Below are 13,195 nucleotides of genomic sequence, written 5' to 3'. Positions count from 1 at the left end.
TGTATGTGTACACTCTAGGTTGGTGAGCGCCGCGTGTGTGTGTGTGTGTGGTTAATGGCTGCGGTTGGCTGGTGACTCTATATTACCTGGCTTTTGCAAAGGGGGAGCACAAGAGACAGAGAGGGCGAAATCATGCTCACCTCTGTTTGGCAAAAAAAGCAAAATGAAATCCAAAGAATAGTGTATTTCATAAATATTTATACCTGTTTTCTGATTTCATATTCATCTACTGTGCAGGAGGGAGGCTGTGTGTGTCTGTGTGCGTGTGTGTGAATCTGTCCATCGTGTTACTCCCAAGTTTGGAACAGCGCTGATGGGGGCCGGGGGGACTCGCAGAGGGGTAGAGTCATCCTTGTGTCAGGGACCTGAACAATCAAGGACACATGTAGAAATATTGGTCACTTTTTATTCAAACACATGTTTAATATTCAACCATGTGAATGCCATTCCTGACGCTGCAGCCGAACCAGATTAAAAAACACAAAAGTGTGAATGCACTCTTTAATCTCATCAGAGATGCCACCATAATGCAACGTAACAAATATCTGGACTGCTTCTGTTTGGTATTAGCTGCAAAGTTTAGCTCCAAAAAGCTGCTTTTATTGTTCTGCTGAAGCATCATTGAAGCTCCATTTTCTTCAAATCACTCTCCTGACCAAATCCAATGATTGTCTTCTTGCGTCAGATTTAACTGAATAGAGGGAGCGTCGCCCGGGAATAAGTCCTCTAATGGCACCCTCCGTTTTGGCTTCACTTTGCTCGACAAGTTTCTCTTTTTGTTCTTTTCTCTTTTTTTTCTTCTTTCAGGAGCAAACACACAAAAACGTTGCAACCGAAGTAAAGTACAAAGAGCGGTCTATTGCAAGTGTGCAATGCAATCACCCTGATTGAACGTAATTGCGTTTTAACGCGATAGAACAATATCCCTGCCTGTAACTCCCTTTAACTCCTGCTTTTGACGTTCCACTGAAAACATATTACAGCATGAGATGCGAGCCGGTACCAATTCTGTCTTTTGCTCCTTTTTTTTTTTTCTTCCCTTTTTGCAATAAAACAGTTGGAGCTCTAAACCTCCTTCAATCTTCCTCTATGCTCTCTCATCCCTCCCCACTTATTTATTCTCTTGATTGTACCTCCTCCTCCTCTGTGGCAGAGGGGAAGGAAGGAAGCAAGAAGTGGTAACACGTAGCACGTCTTCATTAAAGTGTCACTCCCCATTACTTTTGTGCTATCTCAATTAGCAGCAGGTTTAATAAAGGGCCTCTTCTCTCTCTTTCTCTCGTTCTGCAACTCTGTCCGTCTCCAACTCTTCTCTCTTTAACTCTGCAATCAGAGTGAATGATGGAGTCGCTGCTTACGAACTGACTGGCAGAACACGGGTGAAGAAAGAAACAAAGGGAAGGCGAATATATGAGATCAACAAAAAAAAAGGAAGGTGGATCTGCACCAGTTTTCTACCGAGCATCTCTTTCTCCTCTGAGAGCAATTAGACACTGCCGGCAGTGTTTGGTCCCTAGACTGATCTGCAGCTTCTGCTCTGTGTGTGTGTGTGTGTGTGTGTGTGTGAGAGAAGGTCCAGTTTTCATCGACAATCACTACAGCAAGTGCTCTTCATGAGTTCAACAGGAAGGAGGTAACGTTCCTACAGGTCAGATCAGAAGGAGAGTTTCATTTTAACAATATGGTATCTATTTTTATAAATACATCAGTGTAACTTAGTCAGTGGCCCTATGACGCTCTGCATGAGGGAGTCAGGACTTATTAAGGATTTAAATAAGTATTACATAACACGTTACGTATGTGACGTAGTGCTACGTCAAGTCATATTGTTTTTGGACCCGTCAATCCAAACAAACTCTTCCTTACGCAGACTTCACTGACGCCACGTGACTTCCTCACGCCATAATAACCAAAGCCACGCAGAGAACCACAGTGTTGTCGACCAAGCAGCCCTAGCTGATGACACAGGAGTGTCTTTTTCTGGCTTATGTCCGATGTTTGTCTGGTTCATATTGTGTCGGGATTTTTATTATTATTTCTGATTCAGGCATTTAATTAAAAACTGATTTTCAGTGGTGTTTTGGTGTAACAATCCCATGTTTGAATCCACAAAGAGGAGAGTAGAAAAAACATGGTTGTTTTCAGTGGCAAACCCGACTCTCTAGTGTTCTTCACTTCGTTTGACCAAAAGTACCACTGGATCATGCAAAGTCTATACTGGTTAATGTGCAAACGACACACCAACAGCACCAACACAATTGTTTTGTTTCGGTTCAAAGAAATGGGGATGCACTCAAATTGCATCCTGCAGACACAGATACACAAAAGTGCAAGCGCACTCTCAGATGCCGCCTCAGACCCACACATGAACACAAACATACACACCGTTTTTCCCTTTACCGGATTGATTAATACGGAGAGCTATATCAATGCTGCCATCCCACATTTAGGTTTCCATGGCTTTGGTTTAACCACGCTAACTGAGAGTGCATACACTTACATCCCCAATCTCCTCTCTCTCTCTCTGACACACACACACACACACATACATGGTAGTGATGACCAGTGACAGGAGTGGGTGGTCGGTCAGGGGCTGATCTGTGTGTAATTGGGGGATATTACAGCAGCCATCTCACTTAGCCTCTGGGAGACTGATCTATATTCATTCTGCAACTCATATTCACATGGCTTCCCGCACACACATACACAGTCACAAACACACACTTTAACCACACACGCACAAACAACTGCATTCTTCCATCACGGACAGGCAATATCCCAGTCAGAAGCAGAGCAACGCTCAGGACCGCCAAAGGTGCACCATCAAACCGCATTAGGAGGCACCTTTTGAGGAAACACCTTCTTAAGGTGTTGCATGATGCAAGTTTAGGGTTCTAGGACAAGCAACTCCCCTTTGATCTGGTCCGGGAGCTTAGACAAGTTGTACTTCTTTAATGTTTGCTCCACCGTTGCTGCACTGCAGCCCTCGTCCACCCGTTACGAGTAACGTTATATAAGCCGTATTACATTAAAAATAGATAGAGGGTTAGGCTGGTGAAGTCTCTAACTTTGGTGTCTTAAAGGAGCTGCAGTAAGTGTTTCATCTTGGCACAAATGTCACTGACAAATCGAATAAATCATTAAGATGGCGATCCCTCTTTCCCGACCTTTTTCCTCAAGTGTGCCACAAAGCAATCTTCAAATCTCGGCCTTTCACCCCGTTCATTGAAGAATGACTGTAAAGTGCCACAAGGAGGCTGATGAGTTTAATGGTCTTGTTATTTTCCTCTTTGGCAACTTCAAAGACGCTAAAAGATGTTCAATGCAGACAGTAGTGGAAGAAGTATTGATACGCATTCAATTAAAAAAAGAGATTAAATAGTTTAAGTAAAAGTCAAGAATTCAGAAGCATTAAATGAGGCACAACATATACAACTTGGATTATCATAACTGAGTCATTAACATGAGCTGGTCTAACAGAGTTCACAGATAAAACATATGTCATATGTGTAAGTGACAATAACCGTGTACATTTATTTAACGTTTCAAAAGTGTACAAATACAAAAAGATCACTACGATGCAATAAACCCCTTATTTTCTTTATTTAGCGTTATTGCCTTATAGATAAGTAGTAATAACTATGGACTATTACTATATGGACGGCCACAGGTTTCGATGAGGGCTGAGAGGGCAAGGTGGTCTCCTCGGGGGCCTAGAGAGCTTCATGCTAATTTTCCCCGGCGGCGCGGCCATTAGCATTGATGTCTTCAGGCTACGTAAATCACCTTAACCACCACTGTGCTGTTACTTTGAATCCAGGGTGTTAGTTCTGTCTCTGATAAAAGACAAGCGTAATGGCTTAGCCTACTTCCTCTGTTGGACAGAGTGTTTTTTTTTTTTTCATTACAGTGTTTTGTAGAAAATAAAGAAACATGTGATTTATCTTCGGCTGCTGCTGAGAGTCAACATCTCGTCTTCTCCCCTCCCATCTCGCCCGCTTTCTCCAATTCTTCCCTCCTCTTTAACGTGGCTCCCCTTTCCCTCCTCTTGCACTTTTATTAAAAACGCATTTACGACATAAATCACAGGAATCCAGGGGGCGTCATAGAATAATTGCAATGAGCATATAGCATTTTTCCAGCCGCAGCTTTTGTAGCTTATTAAAAGCAACAACTTGAGATGCGTTTGTCAATATATTAGAGCACAGCAAAGCTTTATATTACTACACACAGCTGCGTCTCTTTGTGTTCATGGACATGCACAGACTTGTCACTGCCAGCACGGGAAATTAATGCGCACGGAATATTCTTTTATTTTTTAAGGAATGTGCACCCGGCAGTAAAGACTCGATACTTCAATAATTGACTCCTGAACATAATGTCTCAGATCATATTAAACAGTCCTGGTAAGCGTCCTGATATACATTCGGAGCTTCCGGAGCGCAGCAGTTCACATGCACACGACAATAGGCCGCATGTATCAAGATGTTAAAGACTTTGCTGCCACTCATGCAACACATTATTTAGAAATTTCCTTTGATTTCATGCAAATAATGGACGGGGACGGAGCGGATTAAATATTAATAAGGGGACTTTGGGAAGCACAATGAATTATTGAGCGCTGGCCTGATTAATTCTTAATAGCCATTGTCAAAAAATCACCGTCTTCTAGTGCCGTTAATTCTCATCAAACCGACTCTGCTCCGACACTTGGGTGTTACAGTGCCCCCCCCGCCGTCCCGCCAATAGCCCGTTTCCTAGCCGTCTCCTCTGACCTGCTACAGTGAGATATTTGTGTCACTAAACAATCCAAAGCACCTCATTTCTTTTCCTGTCATAATTTCACCCCCTAACAAAAAAGCATCACAATATTATTAATTATTTGGTAAAAATATATTTATTTTATTTCTTCCAATGGGTACTTTCTATGGAGCCCCTTTCCGTAGTGCATCGTAAACACACTTTATAGATTATAATCTGATAATAGCAAAGCATAGATATATGGCCTTAATATGTGAAACTCACTTCGAAGGTCTAGGGCCATAATGCTTCATAATTGGCGGTCAGTCACTGACATTTTCTTTGTAAGGACTATAATTGTGTCCAATTGTCACAAGTGTAATACATTATATTATTTGTTTATGATGCATTTGAACCGTATGATGTATGCAGTGTAAACATGTTACACATAATAAGCATGTTTACGATGCACCATGTCTGTGGATGAGCAGCAAATTTGTTAAGTATTATCATAAAATACGTTTTAAAAGAAATCATTATGCATTTCATGACTGTTTACATCTATGGTGATAGAGTGCTCTAAACAAACTGTTGCAATATTAGTGTATTTATAATGCATGTCAGTAGATGTGGGGTTAAAGAGAGGGGATTTGGAGGAGCATGAAGCAGAACACACTCGTAAGCCCTCTCAACCAATCAGAAGGACACTTGGTGGCCAGATGGACACTTGTCCATTGGAGGATCTCCGTATAATGCAGTACAGGAGGCAAAGCTGTGACTTCTGCCTGTTTAATTTCCTTAGAATAATCTCCCGTCTCCAATAGTCAGAAATATCCATAATGGCGATGGTACTAGCTCCTATTTTATTTTATTTTATTTTATCCTGCTCGTTTTCCCAGTGAATGTTATTTGGACACAAGCTGCAACCGAAACCCTTGTGGAGAGAGAGAACATAATTTTATATGAACAAACATAGAAAGAAAAATGCTAATGTCGCTCCAACTGTACATGCAACTAAATAGCACAAATATCTGCTTCCTGTGCACCCGAATCAAAATACATCTCATTTCGAACATCAATTTCAAAACATGTTTCTATGAATTATAGATAACAGATATCAATATGTTAATGGATACACAACATATGGTTAGCTGCTATGATTATGGACTTACACCAGTAGGGGGAGGAGTGTGCAAGGAAACAGATCTTGGTGTTATGAAAGCAACAATGGAGCCTCTATGAGCCTCGTGTTCTACAAGGCAAAGTTACATGTTCCTGCTCACATGCACTGACATTTAGGACTTTATGCTAAATTAGGGCTTCCAGGAGGACAGTGTCAAACGTGCTCACCGGAAGGAATCTATTTCTCTTCCATTAAGGTGTCAATCTGTGCTGTGTGTGTTGTGAAATCACAGTGGTGGATACTGATTCATAATTACGTTAAACCTCAGGGGAGCTGGAAGGAATCATCTCTCAGCTCCAGTACAAGGTTGCATTCCTCAGATCTTTGATCCTACTTAATATAGCAGATTTATTTCATTGAACACAACCTTTCCTTCACACCGTCGCAACCAGGATCTCAGATCTACTGATGAGCCTGCCATTATCAAACAAATATGACCTGAAACCAAAGTAAGAGCTTTTTGATTTTTGATAGTTTCATCGATTCGGTTATAATTTAAACAACAAAAAAATGAATAAATCATTTTAAAATAGTATTTAGCCATACATGTTGTTTCTAACTACTGCCAGGGATTAAGCCTCAATTTTTTTTTTTATTTCAATTATTTGTTTGATCAAAATAAAAACATCAGCCAACTGAAAATATTACAAATTGCCAGTAGGTTATAAAAACAATATAATGCACAAAAATAAAACTAAATTTAATCACGAATAAAAGATTCCGATGACGGCGTTCTCTGTCACGCGGACCAGTTTAAACACAGTTCATCTGAAGTTGTGGAGTGACCTTCGGCCTCTGGCAAGAAATGTTACATTTAGCATGGGATGCCTCTGAGAACATCTGCTTGCTTCCTGGCCAGCTGTGCAACTCCAGTAATGCATTGTGGGCTCTCCTTTACTCAGCTCTGTCGGGTGTGTGTGTGTGTGTGTGTGTGTGTGGGCCCCACAGCAGACTGGCACGGCCTCTGCATATTCAACAGCGCTTATGAATATCAAAGCCACTTGATTGCATTGTGATTATTCGCCAACATCCCGCTTGCTTTCCCCTCTCCCTCCCTCCGTCTGCCCTCTGTACTCCATTACCAGTCAGAACACAGCGCCAGCGTTGTAGCATCGCTAGCCCGATCTGACACCGTTTCCTTTTACGGGTTCAACAGCTTGCTTGTCGTACAGCGAAGTAATTAGTACTACACGCTCGTATTAATTAACAAAGAGCGTTATCACTTTATTAATCCGTATTAGGAGTAGGTGGGGTAGGAGGAGAGGGTGGGCGCAGTCAGCGTCAGTGCAAGGAACGCTCTCCGTGGGAGTCTTCCCCGGCTTTGCAGTCCCATTGTCTGTGACCCTCGGCGCCGTCAGCACATCCCTCCACCAGTGGGGCACCGCCGCCTCAAACTGTCCATAAAAACCTTTTAATGCAAATAATGTCTGTTGTGTAAACAAACAGGGGTGTTAGGATTGGGTTTGTGTGTGCGTGTGTGTGTCTGTGTGTAGGGGGAACAGGTGCCGTGGTGTGAAGGCGCACTAAACGATGTGATAGTGGGGGAATTAATTACTACCACGGCGCTAATTGGAAGCAATAATTTGTATGATTAGCGGCCCGCTTAAGAAGTGAGACACATCCACCGCCTGTACACACAAGCAGAGGGGCGTGGGCCTGCACACACGCGCACACACACACACACATACGCACAACAAGCCGGTCATACAATGATCTGTTGCCCTGAACTTCCTGAAGTAAATTATTTGTAAGTACGAGCGAGGACACAAGTTTGTGCACTTTCCACTTTTCAGTGCTTGTCCTGATTTACAGATCTCTCTGCGATGAGGCATATCCAAAAGGTTTTATTTCAAAACGCTGATGTGGCATGGGCTAATTAACCCCCTTTGTTGCAGGCCCCACCCCCCTTTGCCTTCCATATAGCTCTCTCTCTAATATCTGAGGCTTACAAACCTCAAAGCATGGAGAGGATCTTTCCAAACGAAGCACTTCTAAATGTAGACTACAATTAAAACAAGATCCCTATATCAAATAGCCCCCTCATTAGTTTTTTTTTAATTCATATTGCCTGCAATGATCAAAGTGCATAATTAATTTCTGCCACTTCAGTATATAATGTGGTTCTATTTCTCTTTTTGGTAGAATACAGCTGCATACATCTGGGGCCCACTCATCGGTTGTATTGGTGAAACTCTGTAATCTGCCCACCTCAACATATTTACTTGAACTTCCCCCTTATGTAAATCTGCGCTCTTTCCTCACACTACCATTGGCATCGTGCTTCCATAAAGCGCCCGGCGCTGAAATCCTGTTGCCCTGTAGCAATGTAATTGTTCTGACTTTATTACTGCCCCTGCAGACTTTGCTGCAACAATTTCTATTATATTGTCGTGTTTCTCTGCGCCGCAGAACGCCAGTGCTCGCTCTCATACGCCTTGCTTTCATTACTCCTCTCCCCGGCATCGTCTGGTTTCACCATACTCATACATGAGGCTGTCATGCACTTGCCGTTAGTATCGTGCCGTCTCTGACAGTTTACCAAGGGATGTTGGTGTGAAAAGCACATGGGGGCTAGAAAAAGAACCACACTGACCGAGGGATTAAATTGAGATCAACGCTGTGTGCCTTAAACTGGATACAAATCCAAAAAGTAAGAATAGTGAATGGGTCCAACAAACACAGCAGTGGTCAACAAGTGTCCATGTTTTTTATTTGGGGTTCTGTTGCTTAATAAAGATTTGTGACGATGTTCTGCAAACTGTCTGACAAAAAGGTGATCTGAAGGCTAGGATGTTTTTACTCAACCCAACCTCGCAATTCTTTTGCCTAAACTTAGCTTTAGCTTTGTGATAAAATGAGCATCCTGGATGTGAGTCAAAGGGACAAATGCATATATTAGTCCTGGTAAATGTTACATAGTAATGATCTGTTGACAGTCCCGTCGAACTTCTTCTGTTCGCAGAGAGCCAATTGATTTCCAGGTCATATATTTTTTAAGCCGGTTCCCTGATGAAACATTGAGCAAGCGGCAGATGTTTTAAAAGACGGATATCACAGAGCTGTTATCTGATTCCTTCTGATGAATTAGAGCCGGGTCCCACCGGTGCTCAAAGCGAGTCCACTCCACATGAATTATTACCAAATATAAATTCAGCTATTAGTCTTCTTTCGTGAACATCTGAATAGGGAAAATGTGGAATTAGAAATTTATACCTCTGAATATCATGGCAGGGTTTTGAAACCAGGGGATTCATCTTCACGTCCTCTCCTCTCTCTCTTTTTGTATTGTGACTGAGTTTCTGACACATTTATGTGTTAAGTTGGGCTCAAGCAGTTCTATTACCATACAGATTATCCATTGTGAGCTTTGGTGTACCGCAGAAAAGCATTTGCATTCTGTAGAGAGAAAGGAATATAGAGAGGCAAAGGAAAAAGGAAATGGAAAAGGGGATTATGTGTATCCTGCCTCCTTCGTGTTTACGTCTCTAATCTTCACTCGGGTCAATGTTTTATCCAAATTGATTTCTTGCAGCTAAATGCTCATGTTCTTGTTATGCAGGATGGTTTGTCTGACTATATGCGTGCAGTTAAGCAGTTTCCTCCTTATCTACTGGCACTGGGATGTGGTACGAGGTGATGACTTCATATGCTGTAAAAACAGGGAAGAATCGACCAAGACTTCCCTGACTTTTCTCCTTAGTCTATGATTCAAATACACTGTGCATTCACACTCAGTCACCTAACCTAACCTAAGGAAAAATGTGTCTCAATCCTCTGTATGCTGAACAGGTATAGTGGCAAAGAATCCACCCGGCGGGAGGAAGTCGGTTTCATGGTTCCAGGAATAATCCATAGTTGTACTGGCGTTACCATTCATTCTCCCATCGGTCTTTTCGCTCTATTATGTTTACATGGTAGACATTAGCTTTTTTAATCACAATGTGATTTCTATGTACCAGGTACAGGTGCCTCCGGATATAACTGCTATCCATGCATCTCCTTTACGTATTTCATTGTGTGAAGCACTACAGCTGTTTATATGAAAAGAACTTTACTTTGATCATAATTGACTTATATATATATATATATATATATTAGACACCACACACAAACACACACACACATACACACACACACACACACACACACACACACACACACACACACACACACACGCACACACATGGAGACACTTTCTATATTATGAAATCATAATTGGAAGTCAGCAGCTCCTTTTCACCCAGGAAAATCATGTCAGGATTGCAGCTCAGTTCAAGATGAATAAATGTAAATGATATCAAGCGTCATTCTGAGTCTTCAGACGCGCCACACAAGCGTTGTTTTCTCACTATTGGGTCCCCCTCTTTGGTCCTAGCGCCCTTGTCTCCTAAAGGTGTATTTAAGGGATTGGAAGATCCTCCATTGCGGAAGGGGAGCGATCCCCGGGTCAAGTGTAAAGGGAGGACGTAAGGAAGTACAATTTAGCACATGAAAAAGCACGCCTGGAGCTCTGTGACTTTACAAGGAAGTTGACCACAGGTGTATTGTGGTGGCCACAGCCCCACAATGACCGTTACCTGGTTACTGACTTCCCTACCTGGTTGGACAAAAGATGAGGCTGAAGGTGGACTCAGCTTTTGTTACGTTGTGGTTCATATCCTTGGTTGTCCTCCCCTGTATGCTTTTGTTAGTCTAGTCAGCCACTAGATATATTTCACTCGGGGGGGGGGGGTTAATGAAGTGAATGTGTTGCTTTGTTAACCTTATTCTGTAATAGTTATGGTTTGCTGACCTTTGTTATTGGGGCCTTAAAACTCTGTTACTTGATTTTTAGGTAAATGTTGAAGAATCTTTGGGAACATGAACATTTTTTGCAGTAAACATGGTACACAACAATAATACGTATGTCGTGTGAACTATGTCACCCGTGAGCAGCGTTGCTACACCCATAAATGTTGCCCCAAGACTGCATAACCTAAATGCAGAATCTTTCATACCTCTATGAAATCTAAACTCATCCTGATTCCAGCCATGTAGACTGAGTGAATCAACTCACCCAAAACTTCAGAAAAATGGATAAAAACTCTGACCCAGTTTTGCCTCCCTACGATTCCTCAAACATGCCTTTTAGTTGGTAATAGAATACTTGCCTCACCCCTGTCCTTCCTCCCCTGTCCGGGCCACCTCCTTTACTGTACTTTCCTGTTCCAGTCCTCCCTCGATCTACTTCTCTCTGACACAACAGAGGAGAAATCACGAGGGAGGATCCCACCTAAAAGGTTCAGCCAAATGTTAGCAACAAAGGGAGGAGATTTTACTGAAGAAGAGCAGTCACTCTCTCACTCTTTGTCAAACAGACCCCCCCCCACACATACCCCTCCCCCAGCCTCCTCCTCCCACCCTTCAGTTTATCATTCCTCCGACGCTCGCCGTCTGACTTTGTGAGACTGGCGGGGCCAATAACTGTGGAGTAGTCCGATACCATCGGCTGCTGGAGGCAGTGGAGGCATCTGAGAGGTTGTCTAGCAAAACTCAAACACCTGTATGCTGTCATTTGTTCGATTGCTATCCCTCACCCCTCCATCCCTTTCCGTCATTCACCTCGCTCTGATCATCCTGCCTGACTGTCAAAGGGGATCTGCCAAGATTTCTGCAGCCTGCAGCGGTGTGTGCGCACAGTGTGTCTATCTGTCTATAGCGTGAGTGTGTGCGTGTGCGCTTCTTTTGACGGAGCGAACGGGGAGGCGATTTATAAGCTGAGAGAAGGCCTCTTCAGAAGTCTGGCAGAGGTTGAAAGACGTAGAGCCACGGGTCTGCAGTGATCATGTCACTGGCCTCGTCTCCCTGCTGCTGCCCTCGCCGCTCCTTCCTTTTTTCCTCATCGCTCTTTTGTTTTTTGGAGAGGGAGAAAATTAGGAAAACGCATGGGGATATTAGGGGTGGGAAAGGGTGGGGGTTATTGGAACAGCTGCTGTTGTAATGTGCCCAAAAAAGTCTGTCTTGCCTGTTACGTACACCTACACCCACAGTAATGTGAAGAACTTCACATTACTGTGGGTGTTAGATGAAACACGTCTACACATCCACAATGTCACATTTTCCACAAACATCAGTCCTTTTGAGAGCAGAAGTCATTCAACAAGTCATTCTGAGAGTCTGAAGCATTTCTGGGGTTATAAATTCTTTGCAAAGAATATAAAAGTTAGAACGGTAAATTCATATCCACTAAACCTTTGCAATTTCAACAGTTAAAGGGCACATTGCAGCATTCAGGGGATTTTATTGGCAGAAAGGGAGCATACTGTTCATAACTCTGTTTTAAATGGTGTTTAATACCCTAAAAATAGAATTGGTTTGGTTTTAATTAGCTTAAAATTAGTCCTTTGCATCTATATAGGAGTCGGAGTCCAATGTTTTTTAATCCCGTCTTCCATTTATTTGCAATCAGCAAATAAATTAAACATGGTGTTTCCATCCCCAGATGCAGGACCGAGCAACCGATTTATTAATTGCGCCCAGCAAACTGAAGCCGTCAACCAGTTGCAATAAAATAAAGTCCCACATCCAAAGTTAGAAAACATTATGAATCTTCAGAAGTATTTCTTCTCTTGAAATGCTGTCTCACTGTTTGCTTTCATGAGTGGCTTCGCAGCTGGCTTTAGTCATTTAGTCTGTAGCGATGATTACTTTTAGATGTGTCAAGCTCCAGAAAGATTCTAAACTTCCAATAATGCAACAAAATAGCACCCCTTTATTGGACCCTCCCTTCATGTTTAATGCATGTCTTTCCAAGCTTCATGCCTCCAGATTGTGAAGCATGCCTGTTAAAAAGCCGAGATGACATTGATCGTATTGTTAGCGATATTGTCTCAGATGTGACCACGTTCCTCCAGAGCCACAGAAGACATTGTAAGACACTTGTTACAGGCTGAGTAGTTGGGCATGACCAAACGCCTATCCTTGAAGTATTCAGTTTGCAATTGACATGACAAATTGAGTAGGAGTGGAAATACCTAAGCAACTATAACTGCTGGTGAAGTCCTTATTTCATCTTAAAAATGGTAAAGCTTGAAAACGGGAAAACAATCTGCCTCAATAAGAAATGTTTCTCTAGGCAAGTCTGTCGGTTAGATTCATTCATTTTTGGCAGAAATGCTCAACCTCCGGAAACCTGCGACAGTCTGACAACCAGGTCCTTAGTTTTCAGTTACATCCGTGACATTCATTTTGACCTACAACATACAGAGAAACCCACCTGTATCCCCAGGCAAC

Source organism: Gasterosteus aculeatus, chromosome 12 (assembly GCF_964276395.1).
Source record: "Gasterosteus aculeatus chromosome 12, fGasAcu3.hap1.1, whole genome shotgun sequence".
Taxonomy (NCBI): Eukaryota; Metazoa; Chordata; class Actinopteri; order Perciformes; family Gasterosteidae; genus Gasterosteus; species Gasterosteus aculeatus.
The sequence above is the reverse complement of the archived record's forward strand: the minus strand, read 5'-3'. Positions refer to the sequence as shown.